This window comes from Gymnoscopelus braueri (assembly GCF_963280865.1).
Source record: "Gymnoscopelus braueri genome assembly, chromosome: 13".
Classification (NCBI taxonomy): Eukaryota; Metazoa; Chordata; class Actinopteri; order Myctophiformes; family Myctophidae; genus Gymnoscopelus; species Gymnoscopelus braueri.
The window spans coordinates 1,693,772-1,707,868 of record NC_137615.1 but is presented as its reverse complement, the minus strand read 5'-3'; positions in this window follow the sequence as shown (position 1 = coordinate 1,707,868).

The following is a 14,097-nucleotide window of genomic DNA, read 5'->3' as shown; positions in this document are numbered from 1 at the left end:
TTCCCTTCAACCCTGATACTAAAACACACTTCATCCACAATATGATTTACAAGCTCATAGCCCCCCCCCCCCCCCCTTACAGTTATTATTATTTTACTAACTTGTATCTGAACTTTAACTATTATTAATGCTATTTTTATGTATTCATAGATCAGTGGTTGTCAAACTTTTACATTTCAAGGACCCCCATAACTCTCAGAGTTACAGACCTGTAAGGGTCCATTTGGTTCCATGTGTACACTCTCAGAGTTACAGACCTGTAAGGGTCCATTTGGTTCCATGTGTACACTCTCAGAGTTACAGACCTGTAAGGGTCCATTTGGTTCCATGTGTACACTCTCAGAGTTACAGATCTGTAAGGGTCCATTTGGTTCCATGTGTACACTCAGAGTCACAGACCTGTAAGGGTCCATTTAGAACCCCCTCAAGGAACCCTGAGGGTCCCTGGACCACACTTTGACCATCTTTTTTAACTGTTATTATATGGATATTCAGTATCAACCGATAACACAAAGTTATGGGAATCGTTATTGGTTTCGTGAAGGAGAAAATGGTATTGGTACAATATGCATAAATATGTATTATTGTGGTAAAAAGAGGGCTTTTTGAGATGCATGTGAGGGATTCTACATTAATGTCATTATTACACTTTGAGTATAAATAGTAAAACATGACATATAAAGGAACAAAAGAAAATGAAAACAGAAGAAATCAGTCATTAATTAAAGGCAGTGTAAGTGATATTTGTTGTTAAAATAAGTGTCAAATATCCTTATATTGTGATAGTAATCAAAGTATGGATTTAACTGTTGTAGCGTTAATAATAATAATAATAATAATAATAATAATACTACAAGTAATTTAATTATGATTTTATTAATTTATTCTCTTCTACTTGTGTCTCTTAAAGGGCAAGACCACTTTGGTAGAGGTTTGGGTTGTGTAGTTACCTTGCCATGATGTAACTCCAAAGGTGGACAAGAAAACAAAAATAATTGCTCCATTGATTAGAAATTGATAATTCAAAATATGCTCCTCATTGACTTACATTGTACGGTAAAACAGCTCTCAAAGTCACTCTTTTAGCACATAAACAAACACAAACAAAGTTGATTCAGACAATGGTTTGGCCGAACAATAAAGTAACATGAAGTTACAGTTATTTTTGTGTGTGTGTGTGTGTGTGTGTGTGTGTGTGTGTGTGTGTGTGTGTGTGTGTGCGTGTGCGTGCGTGCGTGTGTGTGCGCGTGTGAGAGAGACAGTAACATAGAATTACCTCGTCCTATTTTAGTCGTGACACACAGTGGTTTCCAGAGGAAAAGTTTCAGTCCAAACAGAGTTCTGAAACTCTCACTGAATTCAGTGAAAATGTTCTGCTGTAGAACGTTAGAATGTTCTGTTGTAGAACGTTAGTTTATTCTAGAATGTTCTGCTGTAGAACGTTAGTTTATTCTAGAATGTTCTGCTGTAGAACGTTAGTTTATTCTAGAATGTTCTGCTGTAGAACGTTAGTTTATTCTAGAATGTTCTGCTGTAAAATTGCCTTTATATGAATATGTAAACTACACATTTATATCATAGATGAATATGTAAACTACACATTTATATCATAGATGAATATGTAAACTACACATTTATATCATAGATGAATCTGTAAACTACACATTTATATCATAGATGAATCTGTAAACTACACATTTATATCATATATGAATATGTAAACTACACATTTATATCATAGAAATACTTGTTTATTCTTCCTCCCTCACATTTAGATGAAGGCACAACGTAACACAGCATTCCATCTGACATTCAGGGTGTTTATGACTGAGACCAATGTGGAGCAAATGTACCAATAAGATGACAAAGAATAACTTCATAATGAACATAATACCCAGTGGTGGAAAAAATACTCACATAGTTTACGATTTACTGCAATGTGTAATGATTGTATATTCTAGAGTCTAGACTGTGACAAGTATACAAATATTACACATTAAGTGAGTAAAAGTACAAAAGTATCGACATCAAAATATAATTAAAGTACTCATTGTGCAGAATGTCCCATTTCACAAGTTCAAAACATAGTCTTTTGAAAATAGCTGATCTACAAGTTCACAATGCGTCGCATCGTGACGCATTGTGAGCTTGTAGATTTGCTATTTTCAAATGGCCAAAATATATAGAGAGCTTAAGTGGTTACTGTATGTTTAGTAAAAATCTAAATCTACAAAGTAACTAGTTGTCAAATAATTGTAGTGGAGTAAAAGTACAATATTTTTAGAGATTATATTAAACTGCAACAATAGTAGGAACACTATGCACACACACACACATTGCAACCATCAAAGCTGTGGTAGAACAGAAAGGTGTGATTTTATAAGATCAGGTGACCTGGATGTGAGGTTAAAGGTTGGTCTAGGTCTGGGACGGTGGGCCTCAAACCTTTTCATATGAAGGACCCCCATAACTCTGAGAGTGTACACATGGAGAGTTACAGACCTGTAAGGGTCCATTTGGTTCCATGTGTACACTCTCAGAGTTACAGACCTGTAAGGGTCCATTTGGTTCCATGTGTAGACTCTCAGAGTTACAGACCTGTAAGGGTCCATTTGGAACTCCGTTGAGAACCACTGGTCTAGGAGATGCTGTGATGGTGTGAGAGGTGAGACAGACATGAAAGAGTTAAAATGAATTAATTTGGAATCAAAAACATTGAACATGAACAACATGTATGAAAACATGTTGGAGAAAGTACAGCTTATGGTTTTGATTTGATCATTTTATAAAATCTCATAACCGTCGTTTTTTCTGTGAAATATTCTGTGGATATTTGGTGCTCAAGATGCTCAAGAGATACTGTAGATGATGGCCTGAAAGGCGTGGCGGGTAAATAAAACTTTGGTTGAAGGTGGAGTTTGATTTGTGTACATATATATATATATTACACGGCTTGGTTGAATGCTTGATTCTGATTGGTCAATCATCGGTCATTATCTCTTGATAATGACCGATGAGCTCTATAACAGACCTCTGTCTAACCAGAACACCTGCTCATATCAACCTGTTTAATCAGAGACTCAGAGCACTGCTCATATCAACCTGTGCTGCTTGGTTTAATGCTTTATCCAACATGACAGCCATGTAAACAAACACACACCATGTCATTTACAACTAAACGTTGCTCTGAAGAATGTTTTTGAAAACATTCAAACTTCTTCATGTCAAGGACCCCCAAAATTATATGTATATATGATTTGTATTTGGCCGCGGACCACCATCTCAAAATATGTAATTCCAGGGACCCCCCAGAGGCAAAGATTTGAGTAAAAAAAAAATCGCTTTAAAAGAATATTAACACATCGGGTGCCAAACACGGTCTGAACCGTGTTTGCGCAGAGTAGCGGTCCGGTGCCGAACACGGTCCAGACCGTGAAATATGTCTTTTTGTTTTTTTCGTTTTTCTCCACACGGGCGGGGCTAGAGCAGCTCTGGGAGTACCCATTGTGATCTTGAGAAGGATAGGCCAGATAGATCACCGGAAACAAAAACATGGCTCCCATCCACTTCCTGTCTATATCCTTCTTTAAAACACCTATATCTCCGAATCTGTTTCCGGTGGGGAAAACCGGTCATGCGCGATGCGCGATCCCCCCCCATTGTAACTCGCGAGTGAAATGTTATCGTTCCAGGCTGTAGCCAGGGTCATCGCGCAACATGAATGGATGTTTTTTTTTACATGGATTTGCTCCTCGTGGAGTCTAGAGCCTTAAACAGCAAAACGCAGTCAATGGGGAGAATGCTGGCACCCAACGTAAGTTGTTATGAAAAAATGCTGGCACCCAATGTGTTAAAGTGCCGCGCTACGAGCTTGTATATCTGCTATTTTTGAATAGCCAAAGTGCAAAATAATGCATTTTTTTAATCTCAAATCTAAAAATGACACAGATGTGTTCCCGGTCTTAATGGGCAAATGCAGAGTAAACTGGGGGTCCTTGAGATGATATAAGTTCCATAAGCCCACCTCACCAGACTCTACAGCACAGCAGCTCTTACACACATTCATTCCACTGTCAGATACCAGATCTACATACAGATACTAGATCTACAGACCTAACCTGGCCCAGGCTGTTCCTTCCCTCAGCTTCCTCCAATTCCACTATTAACTATACAGGTATGAAGGGTTAAAAAGTCAACAAAGAAACAACACAAACTACAACGCCAGCAAACCATTAGCCAAGCGTTACAGAGCGTTACAGAGAGTTACAGAGCGTTACAGAGCGTTACAGAGCGTTACGGGTCCATTTGGTTAACTAATATTCTATGTTTTATCCGGGGACCGCCTCAAGGACCCCTGGGGGTCCCCGGACCCCACTTTATAGGAGCCACAGACCTGTAGATAAGTGAGGAGAGATTACAACGTATGGAGGAATGTCAGCCTGAGGGGGGGGGGGGGGGGCACTTCATCCAGCCTGAGGGATTTGAACCGCAGACCTCCTGATTACCAGACAGACCAGAGAGGTGTGTCTCTGTGTGTGTGTGTGTGTGTGTGTGTGTGTGAGGGGGGGGGGTTACGTGTGTGTGTGTGTGTGTGTGTGTGTGTGTGTGTGTGTGTGTGTGTGTGTGTGTGTGTGTGTGTGTGTGTGTGTGTGTGTGTGTGTGTGTGTGTGTGTGTGTGTGTGTGTGTGTGTGTGTGTGTGTGTGTGTGTGTGTGTGTGTGTGTGTGGGTGGCCTTGGGGGGGGGGGTCATGTAGGTCACATTCTGGGTGTCTTTCTCTTTGTGTTTCTAGATGCAGGTAAATCCCCCCCCCCCCCACACACACACACACACACACACACACACACATACACACACACACACACACACACACACACAGGTAACCCCACCCATCTCGTCAGACCCTCAGGGGAGCGTTTGTTTCATTGCTCTGAGCTGAGGACACGTGGAGGCCATGCATCACATTGTGAGCATTCCTACCCCACACACACACACACACACACACACACACACACACACACACACACACACACACACACACACACAGTGTAGATGTGTTGCCACACGCTGACAGGCCAGCTCACCTTTAAGGACATCAGATTAGAAGATAATTACAACCTTCTTATAAACATCAACTCAACCCTCATCAGATCGTTAACACTTCACACTGAACTGTCTCTTTCTTTCTTCATATATCGTTGTGGTTTTCACTCTGATTGATCGGTGACAGGGATCACTAAGATGTGATCCAGACCCGATACATACATTTGTTTTTATTCCAATTCATTATAACCGATGTCTCATGAAAACGTGCACGGCTCCCGTGATATATGCACGAGACCGAGACAGGACGCTAACGATCGACATTAAATCTCTCTCTCTCTCTCTCTGTCTCTCTCTCTCTCTCTCTCTCTCTCTCTCTCTGAAACAGACAAGTCAACCACGACGCAATTCAGAAGCAGTGTTGCCATGTCCGCTTATTATAAGCGACTTTGGGCTTGTTTTTCTGTAGAGTTGCTTGTAGAAATTTTGGTGTTTGCAGGTTGCGTTTTTTTTAGCTTGTTTCTAAAGGGTAGTTGCTTATTTGTCCTTGTTTCCTAATGTTGTTTAAACAGTGGTTCTCAAACATTTTCATGGCAAGCATTTTCATGGCAAGCATTTGTCTGCAGACCCCCCCCTTCTGAAAATATGTTGTGCCATAGACCCCCATACATGTGGATTTGGAAAATATCCACGATTTTCAAATTTGTTCAAGATTTCTCTTTGAAAATAGCTGTGACGCGTTGTGAGCTTGTAGATCAGCTATTTTATTTGTATATAGGTTTAAAGTGCTCATGTGGACTAGTCGCTTTAGTTGGGCTTGTTTTCTTAGACCTGGTTGCTTATTTCTCCTACAAAATCTGGCAACACTGTACACACACACACACACACACACACACACACACACACACACACACACACACACACACACACACACACACACACACATACATCTCTCTCTCTGTGCAATTCCCCTCGAGCAAGCTCGCTCACCCTTTAATTGTGTTTTATAATGTTTAACTTAATAGAGGACTGGACGGTAATATTGCGGTACTATGCGGGGGGACTAAATGTTTTGTTGCGGCCAGGAACCCTCCCCTATAGCCACGGTGGCTGTACTGTGCTCTCATTGGCTGTAGCATGGATCTCCTGGCAGAGTGATCGCAACTCCATTCATACTGTTAGATCTCCAGCCGGCGAGAGAGACAAATATCAAACATGCCCGAAATCTAGAAACGGTCGGGAAGGTCTCGCCGATCGCTTTTGCCGCGGGTGGATCTTCTCTGAGGGCCTTACACACCGCGTAAGGCCCTTACACACCGCGTAAGGGCCTTACACACCGCGTAAGGGCCTTACACACCGCGTAAGGCCCTTACACACCTCTGAGGGCCTTACACACCGCGTAAGGGCCTATGTAACAAAAATGTGGAATGCTCTACCAAAAGGAGTAAAGGAGTGTAAAACCCTACTCACTTTCAAAACTGCCCTAAAAGAACACCTTCAGGAGGCTGCAAGCCCCCCCCCCCCCCCCATCCAGTTTAGAGGACCTTGTATTGTGAATTGTACTTCCATGTACTGTTTCCATGTCTTTGTGCTTCCATGTACTGTTTCCATGTCTTTCTAAATAAAGTATTCAATCAATCAATCAATATTCAATCAAACAGTCCTTCATCTCCTGCTCTATAGGCGTCATCTGTACATGACATTCTTTATATATGTTTGTGTTCTTGGTCTTTGGGGGGTTTTCTGCATTCATTGCTGTCATAATGTCCATCTATCCACAGATAATAATGAGGCGCAGTTTACGGAGCTAGTTCAGGCCAGGCAACTCAAGGGATTGGGCCAACCGATCAGGTGACTGACTAGTCACATGCACTTTTTCTCCTGATGGGGTGGTTATAGGTACTGCGCTGTTACCTGCTCACTCTGGCTTCCCTGTCTAGCTGAGCTGACGTGCGTCGCTACTGCTGCTCTGCTGCTGAGATCCTGCTATCGCTGCTCGCTGCTTACCTGCTGCTGCCCATGAAAGTCATCCCACCGCCTCCCCGGCATCCACCTGTAGGCTCTGTTTCTAGATCCCCATGGGGGTCTTTATTCATTCCCTGTAAATGCTATTTGGCATGTAACATTTATTAAAATGTTATTCTTACAGGGAATGAATGGATTCAGAGGCCTGACGCCAACTATGCTTCCTTATGCTTTCTATATCCATGCTCAAGCTTGCTTAATAATATATATTCTAATCCAATCCAAGAGTTGTCTGACTGAACTGTACTGATAGTGTCTTTTTTATTTCACTGACAGGCATGAATGAATGATTGAATGAATATGTTTGACCCGTCCCACATGGGTTTATCAGACACATCAGTGAAATAAAACACCAAACATTCCAGTGTGTTACCCAACCATCAACTCATAATACCACCTGAATATAAACACAGTATATGCATACTGTACATACAAACCTACACATAGAATATTAACAAACATCATTACAAAATAAGTGTAAGTTAATCTATTGTAAGTCACTCTTCTCCTCCTATCCCACGCTTTAGAAAGATATTCTGAAAATGCTAAATTGTGATTTTAAAAATGTGCTCAATTACAGCAGCTTTCTCACTATTTATGTATGTATTATTTATTTGCACATTTAAAAACAACAAATTTGTAACAACAGCATCATATTGGGTTAGGATGTGCAGCTGAGATTTAGCAAACCCTGTGGGGTTTATAAAGTTAATCTCACCTCAGGGTTAGCCCTAACCGAACCCTAACCTTAACCCTAACCTTAACCCTAACCCTAACCCTACACCTTAACCCTAACCTTAACCCTAACCCTAACAAGAAATACAAAGTAATACAAAACAAACTGCCAATTATTTGGCAACATAAATACAAATATACAAAAATACAATTACAACAATAGATACACAGTATGAATAATTGAGAAAAATAAATATTAGTAGAAAAAGGGTGAGGTGCAAGTGTGTGTATCAGGTTTAAATCAGGATTATGGAACAATATTTCTCTTAGATCAGAATACAAAGGACAATATACAATAAAATACATTCCATTCTCCACTTCATTCACAATATAACATATCCTGTCCTCCTCAGCCACGCCCCTTATCCTCCTGTTTCCATGCAGGGGTTCTCAAAGTGTGTTCCAGGACCCTCAGGGTGACTCTGTTACCCTCGCCTTACGGGTCCATTTGGTTCCTTCTGTTTCTTCACTTATTGTATGTTGTATCATTATAGTTAGTATCAGTGGTTTAAAGTAACTAAGTACTATACTTAAGTATTTTTTGGGGGTATTTGTACTTTACTTGAGTATACTGTACTTTTACTTGTAAAAGAGTATTTCTACATTCTAGTAATTGATACTTTTACTTAAGTAAAGAAATTGAGTACTCTTTCCGCTGCTGGTTAGTATGTTGTTTCTATTCTCGGGGTGTTTCTGCTTTGTTCCTCTGTATCTGTTCTGTGTTTCTATAACTGCCGTACTGCCTCTGGCGACTGCATTTCTCCCATGAGATAAAGTCTGTCTGTAATCTGTTGAAACCATCAGTGTGTTTTAGTGAACTGTTCCTTTATAAAAACCAAAGAGACAACGTGAGAAATGTCCTTTAGAAACATGACACCCCCCCTCTCTCTCTCTCTCTCTCTGTCTCTCTCTCTCTTCTCTCTCTCTCTCTCTGTCTGTCTCTCTCTCTCTCTCTCTCTCTCTCTCTCTCTCTCTCTCTCTCTCTCTCTCTCTCTCTCTCTCTCTCTCTCTCTCTCTCTCTTCTCTTCTCTCTCTCTCTCTCATATCTCTTTGTCTCCTGTAAGTTGACCATGCCTCCCTGCACCTCCCCCACTCCTCTCCTCTCCTCTCCTCTCCTCCTGAACGAACAAACTCAGATTCTCTCATTTATCCCTCAACTTTTATACCTCTGTTCAGAGCAACACACACACACACACACACACACACACACACACACACACACACACACATACACACACACACACACAACACACACACACACACACACACACACACACACACACACACACACACACACACACACACACACACACACACACACACACACACACACACACACACACACACACAGGGAGGGACACTCCTGGGTCTGTGTGTGTGAATGGGAGTTCTGGTGTAGTTTTTTGAGGGTGTAGTTACCGGCTGCATCCAGCGGGGGGCAGCTGTGGTTTGGTTTCTACAGACAGGCCCTCAGTGGGAGGAACACTGATGATGATGATGATGATGATGATGATCATTGACACATCACAGGTTTATTTACAGGTGTGAAGAAGAGGGTGAAATTCATTTTCATACAAGCTACTTGATGAATTGAATAATACACTGGACCAGTGGTGGAAAAAAGTACCCTTTTTTCTAAGTAAAAGTATCAATACTGCAATGTAGACCTATTCTGTTACAAGTAAAAAAGTACCAAAAGTAGAAAGTACTCTCTGTGCAGAATGTCCCATTTCACAAAGTTTTCAAATGTATAAAATGCATAAAAATCTTTTGAAAATAGCAGATCTACAAGCTCATCGCAACGCATTCTGTCTTGTAGATCGGCTATTTTCAAATGGCCGAAATGTATATAAGGCTGAAGTGGTTAACGTACTAAAGTTTTCAAATAATTGTAGTGAGTAAAAGTACAATATTTCCCTCTGAGATGTAGTGGAGTAGAAGTAAAAGTACTAAAAATTGGAAATAGGCCTACTCCAGTAAAGTAAAAGTACCTAAAAAAAAGTACAGTACTTGAGTAAACGTAGTGTTACTTTACACCACTGCCCTGGACCACAATGGAAACATTGGGCTTTTTGTGTTATCCTTTTAGCATCATTGTAACATCGTACCACTGTCCTGTTAGCAAATAATAAACTATTCAATCAATCAATCTACAATCAGTGGTCTTCAACGTGTTTCAGCCCAAGGACCCCTTAGCTGAGAGAGATGAAGCAGGGACCCCTTAGCTGAGAGAGAGATGAAGCAGGGACCCCTTAACTGAGAGACAGATGAAGCAGGGACCCCTTAGCTGAGAGAGAGATGAAGCAGGGACCCCTTAGCTGAGAGAGAGATGAAGCAGGGACCCCTTAACTGAGAGAGAGATGTAGCAGGGACCCCTTAACTGAGAGACAGATGAAGCAGGGACCCCTTAGCTGAGAGAGAGATGAAGCAGGGACCCCTTAGCTGTTAGAGAGATGAAGCAGGGACCCCTTAGCTGTTAGAGTTGGGAAGCAGGGACCCCTTAGCTGAGAGAGAGATAAAGCAGGGACCCCTTAGCTGAGAGAGAGATGAAGCAGGGACCCCTTAGCTGTTAGAGAGATGAAGCAGGGACCCCTTAGCTGTTAGAGAGATGAAGCAGGGGCCCCTTAGCTGAGAGACAGATGAAGCAGTGACCCCTTAGCTGAGAGACAGATGAAGCAGGGACCTCTTAGCTGAGAGACAGATGAAGCAGGGACCCCTTAGCTGAGAGACAGATGAAGCAGGGACCCCTTAACTGAGAGACAGATGAAGCAGGACCCCTTAGCTGAGAGAGAGATGAAGCAGGACCCCTTAGCTGTTAGAGAGATGAAGCAGGGACCCCTTAGCTGTTAGAGTTGGGAAGCAGGGACCCCTTAGCTGAGAGAGAGATGAAGCAGGGACCCCTTAGCTGTTAGAGAGATGAAGCAGGGACCCCTTAGCTGTTAGAGAGATGAAGCAGGGACCCCTTAGCTGTTAGAGAGATGAAGCAGGGACCCCTTAGCTGAGAGACAGATGAAGCAGGGACCCCTTAGCTGAGAGACAGATGAAGCAGGGACCCCTTAGCTGAGAGAGAGATGAAGCAGGGACCCCTTAGCTGTTAGAGAGATGAAGCAGGGACCCCTTAGCTGTTAGAGTTGGAAGCAGGGACCCCTTAGCTGAGAGAGAGATGAAGCAGGGACCCCTTAGCTGAGAGAGAGATAACGCAGGGACCCCTTAGCTGAGAGAGAGATGAAGCAGGGACCCCTTAGCTGTTAGAGAGATGAAGCAGGGACCCCTTAGCTGTTAGAGAGATGAAGCAGGGGCCCCTTAGCTGAGAGACAGATGAAGCAGTGACCCCTTAGCTGAGAGACAGATGAAGCAGGGACCTCTTAGCTGAGAGACAGATGAAGCAGGGACCCCTTAGCTGAGAGACAGATGAAGCAGGGACCCCTTAACTGAGAGACAGATGAAGCAGGGACCCCTTAGCTGAGAGAGAGATGAAGCAGGGACCCCTTAGCTGTTAAGAGAGATGAAGCAGGGACCCCTTAGCTGTTAGAGTTGGGAAGCAGGGACCCTTAGCTGAGAGAGAGATGAAGCAGGGACCCCTTAGCTGTTAGAGAGATGAAGCAGGGACCCCTTAGCTGTTAGAGAGATGAAGCAGGGACCCCTTAGCTGTTAGAGAGATGAAGCAGGGACCCCTTAGCTGAGAGACAGATGAAGCAGGGACCCCTTAGCTGAGAGACAGATGAAGCAGGGACCCCTTAGCTGAGAGACAGATGAAGCAGAGACCCCCCACTACATATTGTATTAACATTGTGTTGCAGATGAATCTATTTCATAGATTTCATAGATAGCTTCATAAACTTGTTTATATTAATGTATTTGTTTGTTTATTTCAGACACTTAAAACCCTCAATAATTAGTAAACTTGACCTCTGGCTCTGTACTTGGTCTGCTCCTTTTCCCCAGACAGACAGACAGACAGACAGACAGACAGACAGACAGACAGACAGACTCTATAACAGAGTATATCTCCCCGTTGATTGATTGAATACTTTATTAACAGTAGTTTGGTGCAAATAGTAGTATAGTACTTGAGCTGTATCCATTGGGTAAAGTGATGATAATATAATGTATTAATATAATAATAATATAATATAATGTATTTAATATAATAATAATATAATGTATGTGGGTAAAGTGATGATAATACAGTATAAGGACATATTCAAGTATCTGACCATGTATAAAGTCACCAACTTAGACACAAGTCTACACAATGAGCCTGTCTTCTTTGCTGACCAACTGGGTCCCTGACGGACCTTCAGAGAGAGAGAGAGAGAGAGGAGAGAGAGAGAGAGAGAGAGAGAGAGAGAGAGAGAGAGAGAGAGAGAGAGAGAGAGATAGAGAGAGAGAGAGAGAGAGAGAGAGAGAGAGAGAGAGAGAGAGAGAGAGAGAGAGAGAGGAGAGAGAGAGAGAGAGAGATGAGAGAGAGAGAGAGAGCGGAGAGAGAGAGAGAGAGAGAGAGAGGAGAGAGAGAGAGAGAGAGAGAGAGAGAGAGAGAGAGAGAGGGGGGCGGGCTAATAGAAGGCGTGGCCACCCACAGGGAATGGCAGTTTCATACCAGCCAGCAGGTCACTTCCTATTGGCTGAGGGTTACAGTGTCAGGCTGTCAGCACACACACACACACACACACACACACACACACACACACACACACACACACACACACACACACACACTAGTGCCAGATAATTGTAGCATCAGCACCTACAGTATCAAGACATCAGGAAATATTAGACTTTCAGATTAAAACCAAACATAAGTATCAAAGTTTTATTATGAAGCTAATTTCTGTTTTGGTTTGACGTGACAATAAAGATGATTCATGATTGTGATTTTAAAGCACATTTAAAACAACTTTGTTTGATTAAAGTGCTATTAGAGGCCAATAAAACTCAACCAGCTTAAAATGTATTCTAAATGACAATCACTGTACTGTATTTAAACACATATATATACATGTTGCATATCGTCTGGCTTATAACCTCCTATCTACGCTTTTCAACTTTTGTATTTGTTTTATAAATCAGTGCTATTGAAAAATAAGTATTAAAAAGCTCTTCTGACTAAATCTCTTAACTCCATTGGATCCTCAAACTGTCAATAAATGGTGCATTTATAAAGCGCTTTTATCCAAACCTTTACATAGATTGTGCATTACATTCACACAATTCACACACATCACACACACATTCACACACATTCACACCACACATTCATACACACATTCATACACACATTCACACACACATTCACACACACATTCACACCACACATTCATACACACATTCATACACACATTCACACACACATTCACACACACATTCACACACACATTCATACACACATTCATACACACATTCACACACACATTCATACATACACACATTCACACACACATTCATACATACACACATTCACACACACATTCACACACACATTCACACACACATTCATACACACATTCATACACACATTCACACACACATTCATACATACACACATTCACACACACATTCATACATACACACATTCACACACACATTCATACATACACACATTCACACACACATTCACCGATGGAGGAGGAAACCATGCAAGGCACCAACCTGCTCATCAGGAGTAACTAGGGGTTCAGTGTCTTGCTCAAGGACACTTCAACACTAACTCTGGGGGAGCCCGGGATGGAACTGGGGACCTCATGGTTGCCGTCTGGCCGGCCGCTCTACCGGCCACTCGACCCCTGAGCCACTGTCAGTCAAACCTCCAACTCAGGTTTTTTCAGTCTAATCAACGATGGACAAAAAGACATTAATGGCTCCACTTCAGCAAATATAAGGACACTTTCAGGTATCTGACCATGTATAAATCACCATACCAGCTTTTTACATTTCATTTCAAGTTCATATTTTGGACATCAGCAGAGCAGCAGAGATATACATACATGTTATGGAACATGCATGTCGTCACCTTCCTAAACTATGGCCTAAGTCGTTTTTTGAGGAAAATTATATTTTAGCCTGAGTCAGCTCCTCATGACACTGGCCACCTCTGGTCTATCTCCTATCTCCTATCTCCTATCTCCTATCTCCTAATAGAAAAGGATCATGCTGTTCACTCTCCTTTTAGTAGAATGGTCTAGTGTCTCCCTAGTGTGACTTAGGCTAAAATAGGCCAAATGATTTAGACTTAGGCCAAAATCATTTGTCCTAAGTCAGGTTTAATCCTATTTAGCCTTATTTAAATCTCTTATGTT